The sequence below is a fragment of the Nannospalax galili genome, unplaced genomic scaffold (genome assembly GCF_000622305.1).
Source record: "Nannospalax galili isolate Female #2095 unplaced genomic scaffold, S.galili_v1.0 scaffold10, whole genome shotgun sequence".
NCBI classification, from domain to species: Eukaryota; Metazoa; Chordata; class Mammalia; order Rodentia; family Spalacidae; genus Nannospalax; species Nannospalax galili.
The window spans coordinates 10407395-10422172 of NW_008331140.1; positions in this window are offsets into that span (position 1 = coordinate 10407395).

A 14778-nucleotide genomic window follows, 5' to 3' on the forward strand; every position below is an offset into this window, starting at 1 on the left:
AAATTTCCCCTAAAAGAAAATTAGAAAATAATTTGAGTGAAATCGAGACAGTAAGAAATACACAAAATTATTTTCTGCAATACAAACAGTGGTCATAGAAAAAAAATTAACTATAACTATAACTTGATATGGAAGAAGGTTTTCAGGGACTAGAAAGATGTTTCAGTGATTAATAGCATATACTCTTGTGAAAGACCCAAGACAAATTTCCAGCACCCACGTTGGGTGGCTCACAGGCAACTGTAAGTCCAACCCCCAGGGAATCCCATGTTTCTGACCTCCAACGACACTTGCACTCATGTGTATAATCCTCCACACACACATGCATAATTAAAAATTTAAATATAATATGTTCAAAGCCAGTCATGATGAGGCACACCTGTATCCCTACCACTCACCTGACGTATTCATAAGGATCAGTTCAAGGCCAACCTAACATATATAGTAAAACTCTACAAGGGGGTCTAAACGTGATCTGGATGTATTATATGAAATTTGTAAAAATTCAATAAAACTCAATTTAAAAATAATCTGAAGGTACCTCATTTTATTCTGTAACAGAATCATCTATCTCTACACTGAAAAAAAGTTGCTGTACACATGAACTCCTAGTGCTTCTGTCTACATGCACCCACCCCTAGTTGACAAGCTATTGACAATCAATGGAGAGAGAGAGAGAGAGAGAGAGAGAGAGAGAGAGAGAGAGAAACTCTGATTTCTTCAGGGACATTGACCCTGAGAAACTACTCATGCGCTGGAAGATGGTCTTACATCCATGCTGGGGCAGGTGGACTCAGTGAGTTTTTAAAAAAGAACACATGAAGTTGGGAATGAAAAGTGGTGAGGGGGATAAGAAAGAATTGGAGAGGAGGGATTGTAGGTGGATTTTATCCAAACACATATGCATGTATGAAATTCTCAATTATAAAAGGAGAAAAGACTTCAAATTAAATATATATATAAAATCATAAGAAGTTAGTAAATAAGAGCAAATTCAACCCAGGGACTGGAAAGATGGCTGTGTTAAGAGAACTGGCTACCCTTACAGAGGTCTCAGGTTCAATTCCCAGCACCCACATTGTGGCTAACAACTGTCTGTAACTCCAGGTCCAGGGGAACTGATGCCCTCTTCCGACCTCTGTGGGGATTGCATGACATAGGTTCACTTACATGTAAGCAATACAGTCATACATATAAAACAAAAATAATAAATATATTATTTTAAAGAGTACATTGAACTTAAAACTGTGGAAATAAAAAATTGGAATGCAGGAAAATTAGATAAAATACAGAAATGGATTAAATTATCCAAACTTTGGGCTATTTTATCAGCAAACTAGAAATTTGATGACTGCAATTTCATAAAAAAAGAATAAAGACATAATCTAAAATATGAATGAAGAGGTTAACTACCCCAAACCTTACCAAATGAAAAGTAATTATTAAAGAATTTATGATGAATTTACCACAATAAATTAGATAACCTAAGCAAAACAGACATATTCCTAGAAAACTACCTCAATACAAATTTATAATAAATGAATATATGGAGTCAATAATTTAAAAATCATTGAAAAATTCTAACACAAGATGGATTCACTGGTGAATTTTTCAAACTCTTTAAAGAATTCTTAGGAGATAAGTTGCAAAAGGAGGAGGAAGGAGAGGGAGGAAGAAAAAGTGGAAGAATCACGGAATGAAGTCAATATCACCCTTATGGCAAAAACAAAGAGTTAAAGAGGCAAAAAATAATACGATTCTCCTATGAATACATACATCAAAATTGAAAAAATAACCTAAGAAAGTAGCAAATCAAATTCCAGAACATCACAAAACGATTATGCAGGTTTACTTCATTTTATTGTGTTTTGAATTAATGTACTCTGCAAATATTGTATTTTTATAAATGGAAGTTTGGTGGTAATCCTGAATCAAGATTATTGTTGTCATTTTTATAATACGCAGTTATTTCATTTCTATGTACCACATTTGATGATTATCAACAAGCTACAAACATTTTCATAAGTATTATCCTTGTTATGATGATTTGTGATCAGTAATCATATTGCAACTTTTATGTCACCAAGGACACTGATCACTTAATATAGAAAATTTAATTGTAAATGATGTATGTTCTGGCTGTTCCATCAACTGGCTCTTCCACTTTCTCCTTTTCCTTGCACTAACATCCCCTGAGTCAAACACTAAATAAGGCCAATTAGTAACCACACAAAGGTTTCTAGGTGGTGTCCAAGTAACAAATAGCATTACTCAACTTACTTTTTAATGTTTGTTTTTGTTGTTTTGTTATTTTTATTGAATTTTGTGCACTTAGTACAATATATCGTAGTCATATTTAGAACTCCTCCCCTAGCTGCATTCCCCATAGTACACTCCTAGTCAGATTTCATGCATTCTATCATATATGTTAAGGCTTACCAAGTAAGTTTGTGTCTCCAGATGTTCCTTTGTATGAGTTCATACACTGGAGTCTGGAGAACCTATGTAGTGTCACTCCCTGAAGGAAGATCAATTCTCCCTCACCCAGCAGTAATCAGCTGCCTATAGTCCTACAACTAAGGTTGGGGCCACTTTACATTTCCCCAGTTGTATGTTAGTTTTTGTCTGGTTTGAGTTTGTGTGGGTCTTGAGCATGTTGTCACCATTGTTATACATTCATATGAGCAAGTTCCAAGCCATTTGGATAACTCTTGTTTCCTTGTGGTCATCCACCACCCCTGGCTATTATAGTCTTTCCAACCCATCTTCCACAATGGTCCCTGAACCCTAGAAGCTTGAGGTTTAATATATGTGTCCTACCCAGGGGCACACACTCTGAAGTCTCTTATTCTCTATATTTGGTGCTGTTTTGGCTTTCTGTTTTAATCATAATCTGCTATATGAGGAAGCTTCACTAGCAAGATTTGAGAGATGTAATACTATTCTCTCTACTCCCTTTTATGCTATGCTCCTTGAACCTTAGATGTTGAGATTCTACTACAGATGTGTCACTTAGGGCTGGGCATCTCTCAAACATATATTCTCTGTGTATCACCAATTTTAGGACCCTTTAATAATCTCCATCTATTGCAAAGAGAAGCTTCTTTGATGAATGATGAGAGGTATACTTATCAGTAAATATAAGGTAACATACTTAGCATATAGTAAGAAATTATATTTGTTTAGGGATGTGACAAATGCAGGCTTTTCACTAAGATCTATTACATCTCTGGCCATGTGTATTTGGCTATGTTTACAGTACCACACATGAGTTCCCTCCCACTGAGTTGGCTTTAAGTCCAATTAGGTAACTGTTGATTGCTCCCAAGATGAAAGTGCCACTACCACACCAACAGAGATAGTTTGCCATATAGGTCATTATTGTGGTTACTTGGCTTTACAGCTGGGTTGGACCATTGATTGATTTTCTCCCTTAGCAGCTTCCATAGAATCCTTTGATACTATGAGAGCTACTTTTCAGGGAAGAGACCTACAGGTTAGTTCCAGCTCCATTGCTCCAAGATCTATGTCTGAAGTATATCCTATGCTTAGCCAGTAATAGGGTCTTATCTTCCAGTTCTGGGAGGCAATCAAGGGCTGTGTTAAGAGCCTGTGTTCTTGGGGGTGCTCCTAGACTAACCTGACCAACAACCTGAAGAGGTTTTCTCCTGTCTGGCATCTTTTCTTATTATAGTGATTTATTTTCCTATTAACCCCCTCCCTCCAGCACCTTCCTCCCCTTTACCCCAATGGTTCCTGTATAACTCTCCCTGCTTCCTTTCCTGCTGAATACCCCCACTTTCCCCATTTCCTTCTTGATAGCACATGTTTCTTACTATCGACCTCCCTCAAGTTCCCACTTCCTATTTACCCATATGGTTGCTTTCCATTTTCCTGACTTCTACTGTTACATCAGGATGTATGCTCACATATAAGAATTTGAAGCTATGATCTACAAATGAGAGAGAACATACATCACTTGTTTTTCTGACTCTATAGTAGAATAACAGTCTCTAGTTCCATGCATTTACCTGCAGATTTCATTTTTTCTTTACTGCTGAGTAGAACTCTTTTTAAAATGTACCACATTGTAAAGTTATATCAAAGTATGTACAATGACATTCAAATTGTGAGCCATGAATATCAGTGTACACTAAATGAGCAAAGACCTTGGGAAAATTCTTGTTCAAAGTCTAAATCTGGAATACAGATATGTGAGCTTGAGTCTTGCATGAGCAAAGCAAATGTGAAGAGACATGGTAATGTGAATAAATTGTAAATTTGGGGATATAATACTATTAACACACTAAAGTATTTGGGGATGAAATAGTATGTCTAGGGTTTGTAAAGAACTGAATTTAACCTGGGTGAAACATAGGCAATTATTTATTATATCATCCATTTTATTTATTAGAAAATAAAAATATTAAATTTTAATGAATCACTGGGTTCATATGCTCACTGACAATAGAAAGCCTCCATACCTACTACTTATAAATACCTAGCGAAGAATTTTACTTGTTAATACTAAGTATTTTAACTGTAGGAAAACAGTTTGATTGATAATTAATTTTTAGATTTTGATATAATGCCTCTGGATTAAGACTAGTAGGTATAACTTCTGAATTATTAGCTATACAGCCTTGAGAAAGTTATATACCTTACTAAATTTACTCTTTCATTGTTTTAATGCAATTAAAGATGGTAATAACTGTGCATAGGTATAATGAAGTAAAACTATAATAATTCTTATGAGATGATAGTACAGTGCATCTTGCATAACAACTGTCTAATAAAAGTTAATTGCATTTGTCAATTTGTAATTTAAGATGCCATTTTAAAAGAAGAGAAAAATGTTCAAATCACTATTTGTAACATCATAGAAGTCTGAGGCTGAATATGATCTGCAGAAATCACCTGGTACCTTTAAGTAATTTGAAACCGAACTCACCAGAAAGAACTGTCTATTCATCTGGGAACAGAGAATATAAAAAAGTGGTAGGAACTGTTTTATTTCACTAAGTTAACTTCTTCTTTGATTTCTCCTCCATATCCTTCCTTTTTCTTTCAAATATTATTTAAGCTGAATAATAAAAGTAAATACAGTATTTTAAAAGGAAATAGACTATTACCTCACAAAACATTAAATGTTATAATTGTGTCAGACACTAGTGTGAGAACTCGTATTTATAAATATGTAACTTATGAAATTAATATATTGCTTTGTTATTTCAATTTGAAAAGATAATTTGGATTTTGTATGAATTTCTAGTAAAAGAATAATATTTGTTAGTAAATATTTGCATTTAAGTTTCTCCTTCACAAACTCAAAGAGATTTTCATAATTACTGATTTCTAGTTTCCATACATTTCCATTACTGAGACATTCTGTTATCCAACATATTACCACAATGGAATTTTGACATTTATTTTAACTACTGTTTCTATTACATGTATTTACATGTAAGGATTCAAAACACACAGCAGCTTTAGCAATGTATTAAAAACTACAAATTTAAATTAAGGAGTTTCTAATATAATTATAAACTTTTTAATTTCAAAATGACTTTGCAGTTTACTCACTGGCATACAACATAATATATTTCAGTGAATGTGCAAAAATAGGATTCTGATGTGCCTTAAGAATTTCTTTATTTCTAAATTAACTAAATTAACAAAGAATATTATCTAAAGTCCAATACGTTTATGAGGCATATTTTCATGGTCTGAATCTCTTAAAAATGGGTTTTTCATACTTTTCTGGTAAGAAAAATTCTTCAATATTAAACACCCTGCAACATGTTAAGTAGAATACGGTATCCAGTAGAAAATGAATACTTAAGGAAATGCCATCATCCCTCAGGACCCTTGGGCATGATGCACTAGCAGTTAATTAGAAATTGTTAAAGTACTTTCCTACAAATAACAACTTTGAATATGAATTATACACTGACTTTTCCTTTCACTTATCATGTCAATATTTCTGCAACGTGTTTCAACCAAGATTACTTTGGAACGATTAAAAAGAAAAGTCACTGTAATAAAGTGATGTTTACTTTACAACATCTTACCACTCACCTGATTTTATAAAGGTTTATGTTCAGTATTTTTCGACAATCAGCCACAAAGACTTGATTCTGAGGAATAAGGGATGGTATTGAGATTGCTGTTGTTTCATGACTATAGCTGCCTTCATTTAGCACAAAAATATATAATGTCAAGCCAGGCGTGGTGGCACACACCTTTAATCCCAGGACTTGGGAGGCAGAGGCAAGCGAATCTCTGTGAGTTTGAGGCCAGGTTGGTCTACATAGTGAGTTCCAGGACAGCTGGGGCTACAGGGAGATCCTGTTTCAAAACACACACACACACACACACACACACACACACACACACACGTCAAAAATACATTCATAAATACTAAAATATCAACAAAAAGATGTCCTCCAGAGAATTCTTAATAGTCTGAGTGAGTATGACATGGAGCATGGAGAATCTAGAAAAAGCATATTGAAAACTAGATGCATACCTAGAATTTCAAACTTTAGAGTTGAGTGTCAAGGCCCTCCTGGGCTACAAAGGAAGACCCTTTCTCAATAACAAAATGAAAAGAGAAATGCATAGCAAATGTAGACATTGATGGAAAATATTTAAATATATATATATATATATACATATATTCTAGTACATATATGAGCAAATATATTTCAAAGAACAGTTTTTTTATAGGTGTTAAAAATTTAATCTGAATCACTGCATACTAGATATAAATCAGTAAGTACATACAATGTTGCTAATACATTGATCAAATAGTTTTAATAAAGATGCAGATGGGACACCTATTGATTTAATTTAATTTAAATCACTTACTCATTTACCCAAGAGCTTGAAAATAAGACAGCAATGATGACTTGAGAATGAGGCAAGGAGTTATTCTGCTTTCCATTCAATTTTTAAAGATTTTTTAATATTATTAATAAAAGGATACCAAATCATAAAAGCAAATATTTCTTATCTTAATGCCTATTACTAAGATAAAGAAAATAAATTCCATGAACACTTGAGGCAGTCATGATCAACAATCCATAACTTCAACAAAATGAAATTCACATTTAAGGTCCTAAATAAATCAAACTTGTTGCGCACACGTTGCAAGAACAGCAAATTTATATTGTCTTTCATTGTGTCTTAACCTACAGATCTTTCATGATATATTAATGATAGGGCTGAAGAGATGACTCAGCAGTTAAGAGTATACCCTGCTCTTGCAGAGGACCTGGTTTCGATTCCCAGCACCCACATCTCAGCTAACAACTGTCCATAACTCTGCTTCCAGGGGATTCAATGCTCTCTTCTGACCTCTGTGGGCATTTCAGGATATGGTGCACTTACACATATGAAGGCAATAAATTCATACATATACACATGAAATAAAAAATAAAATATTTTTAAAAATATTAATGATAATTACTCATTCTAGCATTGAAATACTAGTGTACTATTGCACTTTCAACTGGCAGCAGGTAGTCAGTATCCACTTACTATTACTTCTCCTACAGGTAGTTTCCCACTGCACCAAAAATACAGCTGAGATGATTTGTAGCATAAATGGCCTAATGATTTAATCTGATGGTTTAATCTTTTTAAATATTTTATTATTTTATTATTTTATGTGCTCAAGTATATTGGTTGCATGTGTGTAAGTGCACTCATGCCATGCAATGCCGGCAGAGCTCAGAAGAGGGTGTCAGATCCCTGGAACTGGATTTACGAATAGTTGTGAGCCACCATGTGAGTGCTGGGAACCGAACCCAGGTCCTCTGCAAGAGCAGCCAGTGTTCTTAAACACTGAACCATCTCTCCATCCTATTGAAGTTCAGTCTTAACAGAAAAGTATTAACCCATAAAAATTCTATCTGATCCTAATTAAGTCTCTTCTCAAAAAGACAAAAGAAAGAAAAAAATGTTTTTCAACATATTTTGATATCTTACAACAGCACTTATTTGTTTTTTATTGAAATTTCAACTCTTTTTAATATTTTATTTGTTATTTTGTATTATTTTATATGTTTGAGTGTATAGCCTACATGTATGTAAGTGCACTCATATTGTGCAATACCTGCAGAGGTCATAAGAGGATATCAGATGCCTTGGAACTGGAATTACAAAGGGTTGTTAGCCGTCATGTGGGTGCTGGAAATCGAACCCACGTCTTCCGCAAGAACAGGCAGTGCTCTTAACCTCTGAGCGATCGCTTCCATCTGGAAATGATAACTCCTAACTTCAGTCATTGTTTAAAGCTAGAAAAAAGATTCTCAGTCTTGAATTTAGAGTATCCTTTATTCAATTTTATTTTACCTTATAACCTATTTGTCTTAATTCTTCTAATTTCCTTTCTAAATGATTTTACATTATTTTCCTGGTTACAAAAGTAGTGTACATACTAACAAATACATGCATATGACAATACAAAATTAAATAATCTCACTAAGTAGCAAAATCTAAAACTATAATTAAAATTCAGTGTATGTGGATCCAGACATTTTAGACACAGATGTAGATATAGGCTTTCAAAATATATTTTATATGATATTTGATGAATCAAGTTAAGTAAAATAGTTTATTTTGGCTTTCACGGGCATAAAACCAAATTAAATGTTACAGGCAAAGACACCTGTCACCACTCATCAAAGAAGCTTCTTTTTGCAACCGATGGAGACTATTACCGACTTCAACAGCTGGTCAAAAACACAGAGTAAGTGTTTGTGGGTGTTTATTTTCAATGGAGAGAATCAACAGACAAAAAAACAAGGTGGAGGTTTCCTGGCTATAAATCTGTCAGCAGTCATTAAGAAGAGAGACCATGAAAGGGGAAAACATAATGAACCAATGTAAATAATAAATAAATAAATAAATATGATTGCTAAATTATGACATAATTGGGAGAATTCATTTAATTATATTTTTATAGACTATTATATTCTAATATAATTTCAGTGGTATGAGGATACTATAGTTGCATATCTAGTTCAAGATAAAAGTATCATCTAATTTTGAATTGCATACATGTTTCTAAACTTATCAGTACTTGATTTGACCAGTAGATAGCTCATTTCTTTAATTCTGGAAATTAATCCCAAAACATGAATCACTTGTTGAACAATAATTGTCTAGAACATTATATGGCCCATAAAATGATGCATCTATAGAGTACATTGATATGGAAATTTATCTTGAATCATTAAATAAAACAAAAACACAGATACGCACTTTTCTGGGAAGTAGATAAACTTTTTAAATATTCATAACACAATTTTCAGATAAAATTCATTTTCTTAAGTTCTGTTTACTACTATAATACAGCTGTCGTACTCAAACAAACATTATCAAGTGATACAAGGTAAAGAACATTAACTCACCATGAAAGCATGAAATATTTTTCTGATATTTAACTTAAAAGATTAAAACACAAGCTGGTTGGTGTATGTGTTACCTGGCCTGTTTCTGCCAGCGCAGTGGCATATTTTTCTTCAAGTTTTTCATAAAACACCATAATAGTTTATGTGGGCTGATCATATTCACTGAACAAAATCTTCTTTGGATAGTCACAACTGAAATATTCCAATCTGTTCAAGAAGTAAATAAAATAAAATTTAAAAGTCACAAATTCAAGGAATATAATATTTTCCAGGACTTTTACACTGTATTCAAAAGGTCCCAGCTCTAATTCACCTACTGCCCATTTTTAATTTATTTTGATTAAATGTAAATTTAATATACTACAGAGCAAAATTAAAAACTCCTAAGACAGACTAATTTAATTTTAAATATGTGCTGGTGATGAAATTCTTGCTTTAGGATAAACTCAGCAGAGTCAACCAGATCAAAGCAAAGCAGACCATGAAAACATTTTCATCAATGACAGAAATACTAGCCAAACAGAATGTACCTTACAGAGAAAGCCATAAAAGAAATGGACATTTACAATTTATTTTCAAAGAATGGCAAAAGAAATGGGGTGCCTTAGCGAACAATTTGCTTAAAGAACCTGAATTTAAATTTACGGCAATACATGTGTGAGACTGTAGGTTCAGTCCCCACTGCAACACTTACAAAATAAATAAAAAATAAAAGTCGTGGGAATTCTCAACTTCACAGCCTCGGAGTGAAAATGTTTACTAAATGTGTTTGTGGCTACTAAGTAATACTTTAAAATGGCATTGTATTCTGAAGGACTTTACTGAGATATGCTTCTATGAATGTTTTACAGAGGAAACAGCATATCCTGATGTTCAGAGGGTCTGAGAATTTTCTTGGTTCTCAGCCTGAAATGAATTTAGGAAGACAGTAGGTGGCAATATTGGGCTCAGAAATAAAACTAGTCTAAATTGTTATGATGGCAGTTTGCATTCAAGGGGAAAAAATGAACACTAAGATTTACTGAATTTTGAAGAGCTGCTATTTTTGGAGAGGTGGATATTTTTATATAAGGGGTGAAATCAAGGGGAAAGAGGAGGGAGATGATAAAAATCTGTTCAACCATGAAGTTTTCAAAGGAGTTATACTTCCTCACAAACAAGACTCACTGAAACCATATAGAATGTACTCAAATAAAAAGCTAATTCAAACTACAAGAGTGCTTGCCTAGCATGCATGAAGTCCTGGTTTCAATCCCTTGTAAGGCAAAAAAGAAACCATATGAAACATTAAAATATCTGAGAGTTATATACAATAAAAGAATTGATACTGATATAAGAAAGAAAAATTGAATAATGAGGGAAGAGGTCTGTGAGGAGATGAAATTTAAGCTGAGACAAGTGGCAAGAAGGTACTAGGCATGCAAGTACCTGGTAGAGGGAACAGTATAAACAGACATTAAGGTAAAAATATACTGCATGTAATGGGTTAAAGAAATAACCAGAAAAACATATGTACAATATAAGAAATAACAAATAACACTATGAGATCAGTAAGAAAGTTTAATGGGGCTGGAGAAATGGCTCTGAGGTTGAGAGCATTGGCTGTTTCTTGCAGAGGGCCAGGGTTCAAATCCCAGCACCCCATGGCAGCTAACAACAGTTCATAACTCCAGTTTCAGGGGTTCTGACACCCTCTTCTGACCTCCATGGGCATTGCAGGACACACAGTTGCACTTATCTACAGGCAAGCAATACACCCATACATATAAGATAAAGATAATAAATAATAAAATGTTTTTAAGTTTTACTCATATAAATATTTTATTGTACTTCTGTAATTTCATACAACAGTTCTTAATCAAATTTAGAACCACTCCCCTAACTACTCCTCCTCAATCCTCCCATTGGACCTCATGTATTCTGCCACACAGGTTAAGTCCCATCCACTCAGGCATCTGTAAACAAATGTCCTTCACTATAAATTCATCCACTGGGGTCTAGTCAGCCCATCTAGTGAGCGCATATAAGGCACTCTTACCCAGCAGCAATCAGTCTCTAACTGTTCTCAGTCTAGTGCCGCCCCACTACCTATTTCTCTCCTCCTCTTTGGGCCCTTGTTTAATTTAGTTGGCATGGGTCCTGTGCTTGATGCCACCATGGCCAGACGTTCACATGTGCAACCTTCCAGGGCCTGTTGCAAAAGAAACTTCTTTGATGAGTGGGGTATGATATGCTTGTCTGTAAATATAAGGATCAATATTTAGCATATAGTAAGAAATTCATTTGTCTATAGATATGAAAAGGATAGGATTTTCTCTAGGATCTATATCCTCTCCTGCTGAGTTTACAGTGCCACCCGTGAGTTCCTTCCATTGAGAGGACTTTAAGTCTAATTGAATAGCTAACCCCCCACCAGATAGCAGTGCCAGTACTGCCAAAAGAGATAGCTTGCCATGCCAGTCATTATGGTTATTAGGCTTTAGGGCTGGGTTGGACCATTGATTGTTTTTCTCCCTTGGCAGTTTACATAGCATCATCTAGCATTATGATGACCAAACTTAATGGTTAGAAGGCTTCCAGGTCAGCTTCTGCTCCATTGCTTCAAGTCCTGTATCCAAAGTATGTCCTGTCTTCAGCAGTAGGGCCTTATCTACTAGTTCTGGGAGATAACGAAGAGGTTTGGGAATAGCTTGTGTTATTTTGGAAGTCTCCTGGATCATCTTCGCCAACCACACAAAAGGAGTGCTCTTCTGTCTGGCACTGTGATCTTTGTCAAGCAGCTCACAGGTATACATGTGCATTGATGTTCAGACACTGTATGTTTATTTCTCATGGGGTTTTGAGGGAATCACATTTCCCTGTAGGTTTCCTAGGCCTCGAAGACTCACCCATAATCACTTTCCTTCCTCCCATTCTGTCCCCTTTCTCCCTCCCCAGGCCCAGTGGCCCCATTATCCCCACCCTTCTCCCAGTAACACCTGCCTCCCACCATCCCCCTTCCTGATTTCCCTCGCCTCCCCACAGCATGGTCCCTTGCCTGGCCCTCCCTCCTCCCCTCCTGGCTTCATACTCCCACTTTCGCCACCTCCTCCCTGGTAACATCTGTTCCCTACTATCCCACCCCCAGGTTCTTTCTTTTCCTATACCTCCATGTATCATTTCCATTTTCCTGGCTCCTGGTGTTACTTCAGAATTTATATACTCACATATAAAGAATTGGTGCTACAATCTACAAATGAACAAGAACATAAATTGCTTCTTTTTCTGTGTTTGTGTTACTTCACTTAGTATAACACTCTTTAATTTCATTCATTTACCTGCAAATTTCATAATTTCATCTTTTCTTACTGCTGACTAGAACTCCATGTGTAAATGTACCACATTTTTGTTATTCATTCATCAGTTGAAGGACATTAAGTTGTTTTCATTTCTTAGCTATTGTGACGAGAGCAGCAACAAACATGGCTGCACAGGTATCCATACAGTATGATGAGTGTTTGAGTATATGCCAAGGAGTAGTATAACCGGATAATATGGTAGGTCCAGTTTTCGTTTTTTGAGTGTTCTCCACACTGCTTTACATAGTGCCTGCACTAGTTTACATTCCCACCAACAGAGGATGAGCGTTCCTCTTTCTCCACATCCTCTCTAGCATTTGGAGTCTTTCCTTCTCTTCATCTTAGCCAGTCTGACTGGGGTAAGATGAAATCTTAAAGTGATTTTTATATGAATTTCTCTAACTACCGAGAATGTTGAGCACTTTTTATGGAGCTTTTTAGTCATTTTTATTTCTTCACTTGAGAACTCTGTTTAGGTCTGCAGCCCATCTTTCCATTGGGTCATTTATTTTCTTATTTCGTTCTTTTTTGAGTTCTTTGCATATTCTAGATGTTAGTCCTCTGTTGGACCTGTAGCTGTTAAAGATTTTCTCCCACTCAGTGAGTTTCCTCTTCCTTTCCTTGCTGTACAGAAAAATTTTAATTTAATAAGGTCCCACTTATTGATTGTTGACCTTAGTGCCTGAGCAAGCTGTTGTCTGATTTAAAAAGTCCCTTCCTATGCCTATATCTTGGAGGGTGCTGCCTATATTTTTTTCTAGAAGTTTCTGAGTTTCAGGTTTGATATTGAGGTCTTTGATCCATTTGGAGTTGACATTTATGCAGGGTGAAAGATAAGGGTCCAGTTTCATTCCTTTGCAGGTGGAGATCCAGTTTTGCCAGCACCATTTCTGAAGATGATATCTTTCCTCCATTGTGTGTTCTTAACACCTTTGTCGAATATCAGGGGACTTAGGGATATATGGTAGGATGTTTTGCTAGTCTGGGTTAGGAAGCTAGTCCAGAGATCTGAGTTGAAGGAATTGGAGGCTGCCTGGGTCTGAGGGTGGCAGGGGACGAGCAATAAAATATTTTTTTAAAGTTATAGCAGTTGCCAGATGATGCAAGACTTTGTATTAAAAGATTTCATTATAGTAATAATATAACCTATAGAAAAATCCTTTTCTTTAAATCTATGCATAGTATACTCAAAAGAAAGTGATGCCTTGAGAATATTAAGGCACACCGTTTAGTTTGGATATTTGAATTTATTATCAGCCATGTTTTGCATGGTGTGTGAAAAAAAGAAAGAAAATCTATGCCTTTGTTTTAACTCTAGCCATTATTAGTTTATTACATATGGATGATTAAAGATGAACTATGCCCAACAAGAACATACAGAAAGATGAACAAACTCATTTTTGCATACATAAAAAGGTACATGTTCAGAAAATCCTCACTTATATTTCTAGTAATATTGTCCCCATTGTTCTGATAAATCTTCTATACCAGCCAACAAATCACCAAAGAACCAAGACAGAACAGAACATGTATCAAGAAACAGATCATATGAAAAGAACTTGGTCAATTACTAACAATCAAAAAAAATTCTTAGGGAGAGAAAGTGAATTAGAATGATGTATAAACACACACACATACACACACATACACACACATGCACGCACATGAACGCACATGAAAATGCCATAATAAAATCTATTAATTTGTATCCTAAATTTAAATTTTAATTGTAAAAATCTATCAAAATCATCACTGAAATTACTGATTTCAACTGAATTGCTTATTTCTCTAGTGTAAACATTTGAAATGCTCTATTTGACATTGAAAAAGGTCATATCAATTAGAAACAAATAATGAATTTGGCCATCTCCCAAACATCTAGGCTTGGCACTTACAGATGAAAGAAAAGTGGCATGTCCTTAGCACTTGGAAAACTGAGAACCAAATTGTAGCAGCATAACATAAAGAATTAGGGAGATAAACTTCAAACTTGGTATATGCCTAAATGCAGTGAGAAAAAT